Below are 4,790 nucleotides of genomic sequence, written 5' to 3'. Positions count from 1 at the left end.
GTAGTGCGCTATACAAATTCCTGAACTTGAACTTGAACACATAGGGGAGCAGCAGCAGACAGACAGAACCTGTCTATATCAGCTCCCCTCTGACATATGGGGGTACACAGATCGACGGGGGTCCACAGATAGATAGAATACGGAGGGTAGCATTTTCCCCGCGATCACTTTCACTTTGGCCCCAGCGTGCCATCTGGTGCCAATACGCTTTACGTGTTTGTTTTTTTGTCAGTCCCCCCTAGGCACAAGCAGGCATCCACTTCTGTCTTTTTTGCTGCGATCAGCGGTCCTGACAGAAGTGGATGCCTGCTTGTGCACCGGGGGAACTGAAGGTTTCTTTCTTCACACTGCCGCCATGCAGGAGCCAAGGGACGTGAGTGTGCTGAACTCGCCTGCGCCGGACCGGCCTGCTCGCTAACTTCTCCCCCTGCTAACTCTGGAGCTGCAGCAGGCCAGGCCTGTCTCCAATATGTGACGGAGATATTGCTCGCTGCTTTCCCATTTTGCTTGCTAGAAAACCCCTCACAAAGGCTGTCCTCTGTTAACGGCCCCAATCTGTGACGGAGACATTGCTCTGGCTGGGAGGTTCCGGTACGATGTTTTAAGCAAACTTTGAGCCGTTGTGATGTAGTTCTCTCATTGGTGCGAGGTGATGTTAGTGGAGTTTGCCACTGGAGGAACTTGTCGGCATTTATTCACGATCTTCCAGAATCATTTCGCGTTCCTGGAGTTACTTGCAAAGAAGATAGTTGCCCAAAACTTGTCATGGTCATGGGCAAAACATCTGAATGCCTTATTTCTTTTTAGGCTGAGCTTAGAGCAGGGCATGCGCTGCATGCTCGACATTTAGTAAAGGGTAAAATAAGTGCTACCTACCAGAGTTTTGCTGGCCTAAAGCTTGAGTGCACGCGTGGAACAGCCATCTGTCTCCTCCATCACAGGTCATTAAGTTGCTTTCCCCTCTGCCTCCGTCCGATCACTTTAACTTTCGCTTTCCTGGCTTGGCTTGTTTATACTTGTGGGGTGATGCAAAGCACCTTATTTTTGCCCTTCAAAAGCTTGCAATGTCCTCGTTTCCCTTGCCTTTGTAAAGTTTGCGTTTGCATTTTATTGCGAAATAATGTCCCCCTCACTCAAACTTCCGTCCCCTTTTCCCCTCTTTTTTGAAAGGAAAAATAGCTGCCAGGTCCAGCCTCTGTCCATTGTTGCTAGTGCCAAAGTGAGGCGGCCAATCGTGCCACATCTACCAATCGTGCTACGTCCACCACCACCACCACCATGTCCACGTCCACCACTACCACGTCCACCACCACCCACAAGTCCACCACCACCACGTCCACCACCACATCCACCACGTCCACCACCACCACGTCCACCACCAAATCCACCACCACTGCATCCACCACGACCACCATCACCACCATGTCCAACACCACCACATCTACCACCACCACCACATCCACCACCACCACGTCCAACACCACCACGTCCACCACCACCATGTCCACCACCACATCCACCACCACCACATCCACCACCACTACGTCCACCACCACCATGTCCATCACTATGTCCACCACCACCATGTCCACCACCACCACCACCACATCCACCACCACATCCACCAACACACAGGGGCTCCTGTAAAAGCACTCACAGTATCTCTACCGCACAGTGACATACCTGCACGAGCCACTCACTCAAAACAAGCATTGGCATAGCCAATAGATCTAGCCTTTGGGACCCTATAAGTGTTTAACCATGCAACACTTGATGTTGTTGCACCAAGGATATTGTGCTGGATAACTAAACAGTTATAAGGTCCCAAATGCGAGACCTATTGGCTATGCCAATGCTTGTTTATAAATGTTCCTGGAGGTTGCGATGCTTGCATGTAGGCCCATTTCGACTGGATTGCTTTTAAGGCACTAATGCCTGTATTTTCTGAAAGCGAAACATTCATTGTTAATGTACCTCCATTAGGATTGGCTCTTTCTGCTGACCGTATTTTTTTACTACAACATCTCTTGCTTCTGTCTAGATAGAATGGAGCCTATTCTCTTTGTTCTCATCTATGCCAATTTGGTTATTCCAAGGATCAAATAAAACCCGTAAGTTCACCCTCTCCTTCCTTCATATTTCATACCTTCATATTATTACTGCAGGCACCATATCCATATTTTTCTATACCTTCTGAGTTTTGTAGCTTTGCAGTTCTGCAGCAGCTATTTCCTTGTAGTCTGATTTGTGTTATCTGTCTGCTCTACAACATCTTCTCATGCACCAAGTCTCATTCCAAATGGTCCAGATCCTCACAGATACAGTTATACCTTCAGTCAGTTAGTTTCATGCATCTGTGTTTCAAAGTTATTTTTCCATTTTTAGGAGTATTTTGTGAATTAAACTGTTACCCATCCCAGAGATTACTGCTGAGCTTGTCAATTTGTCATGTGCTTGTCTGTGTTTCATTGAGTGTAATTGTCTACTTAATTAATGAAACAACCAGATACTGTTCCCCTAACCAGTTACCCTTCCCTTGTGTTTCATCAGTTAATTCCAGCACTCCTTCTCAGGGTCTGTCATGCTCCCAATGTTCTTTGCGTGTGAGAGCACGGTGAAACGCATTCTGTAGTATTTCACCTCAAAAGTTTCAAATTTCCAATTTGTAATTTCTTATCCTGTTCCATTGGCTCCAATGACTGGGTGCAGGTGTCTTTATGTGGTTTATCAGCTGTTCAGGCTTGGGTAGGCTGTCCATCACTTGCAGGTTCTGCTTCCGATTAAAAAGTTCTTATCCTACCCGCTACTGGCTCTGAGAATGAAGGATGGCTAATGGACCACAAATTTGTCTTTCCTGAGAAAACCCTTGTATCTAAATATTCTGTGTATCAGAGTTACTTCAGTCTTAATGGGGGGTCTCTTTAGTAATACCTGACCTCCAAACTTCTGTGGCGCATCTCATTTAGTCTGCACCCATCATCAAGGATCGCTAATACCACATTGGAAAACCTAGTTTGAGACATGAAGTTTAATTTCCTTATCTGCATCTGTTGTTATTTGTATCTACTTGAACTTGTTACCTCTTAATGTCTCAATGCCCCATATTTATGTCTCGCCTGACCCAGCGCTTGCGCTGGTCTGGCCAGACCTTAAGTAAGAAGGGCTTCAGAAAATGCTACCCCGGCTACAGCTTGCAGTGCATGTGCGCGGGCGCGCGCTTGAGCAGAGGCCCATATGGTGTAATTAGTACTGCTGCACGCGCACCACTCGCGCACATGCACTGCAAGCTGTGGCCGGCTGTAGCATTTTTTCCGCGATCACTTTCACTTTGGCCCCAGCGTGCCATCTGGTGCTAATATGCTTTGCGTGGTTTTTTTTGTCAGTCCCCTCGGGCACAAGCAGGCATCTACTTCTGTCTTTTTTGCTACGATCAGCGGTCCTCACAGAAGTGGATGCCTGCTTGTGCCCCGGGTGACCTGACAAAAGGTTTCTTTCTTCACACTGCCGTCATGCAGGAGACAAAGGACGTGAGTGCACTGTACTCACCTGCGCCGGGCTGGCCTGCTCGCTAACCTCTCCCCCTGCTAACTCTAGAGCTGCAGCAGGTCAGGTCTGTCTCCAATCTGTGACTGAGACATTGCTCGCTGCCTTTGCCATTTTGCTTGCTAGAAAACCCCTCACAAAAGCTGTCCGCTGTTTATGGCCCCTCTTGCTGCCTGTGGGGTCCCACATGCTCACTAGAGTGCTATTATTGAAGGGCATGAAGTCCCTCTTGATATGCACTGTCACAGTTTCTTATCAGCACTGCAAAAATGGTTACTGTCCTGAGCACTGATCCTTCAGGTGGGGCACCAAAGCCAAGAAGAGACCTCAGGTAGCCAAGAACATGTATAAATAGGACGCTTGGTTTCATTGTTTTTATATTTTTTATATTCCCATCTGTAATTATCTTTATTTATTTTCTCACAGCTTACTGGTATTCATACATAATTGGGGCATTGAAAAAATGAAGTTGCAACTAGCATACGTCAATATTTATGTCCAGAACTATAGGGGTAACGGGAAATTTCACCCCTGGCCTCTACTTTTGTTTTCGAAGTGCATTTTTCCATAAGTGCTGAACAATTCCGAATGAAAGGTTTTTCACTTTTTCTTTCAAACATGCATTTCAAGCTAAATATGTGGAACGTTCTATCCAGATTCTGGGGAAGTATTTGTAATTGGCTGAATTAAAAAAAACTGCTATCCAACTCTTGCAGCATCGTCCAAATATGAAATCTCAATCCATTCTATGTCTTCTGTGGAATGGTTTCTTTTTCTTTAGAGCTAAGGTTCTGAGGTTAAATAGTTTTATTATCACTCAATGTACATATCCGATGTATAATTTGTATCCAGCAAAGTATCCAGTGCAGTCTTGGGGAAAGGGTTCTTAAAATTAGTGAGGCACTTTTCTGGGAAATTCCCCTTTAGTATTCGTATGGAGAACTGTGGCTCGAGAGGGTACTGGGGACATGTTATGCTAAATTAGGGGCAACTCGTTCCATCAAATAGAGTTGACCCCCCCCCCCCCTCCCTTGCCAGTTTAAAGAAGAATTGAGGATTCTCGCCAGGAAACAGTTTGAGACGGTAAAAAAAACAAGCATTGGCATAGCCAATAGGTCTCGCCTTTGGGATCTTTAAGTGTTTAGCCATGCAACAGTTGACGTTGTTGCACCAAGGATTTTGTGCTGCATCAGTAAATACTTATAACGTCCCAAAAGCGAGACCTGTTGGCTATGTCAATGCTTGTT

The sequence above is a fragment of the Lissotriton vulgaris genome, chromosome 10 (genome assembly GCF_964263255.1).
Source record: "Lissotriton vulgaris chromosome 10, aLisVul1.2, whole genome shotgun sequence".
In the NCBI taxonomy this organism is placed as follows: Eukaryota; Metazoa; Chordata; class Amphibia; order Caudata; family Salamandridae; genus Lissotriton; species Lissotriton vulgaris.
Note: the sequence above shows the minus strand (reverse complement) of the source record.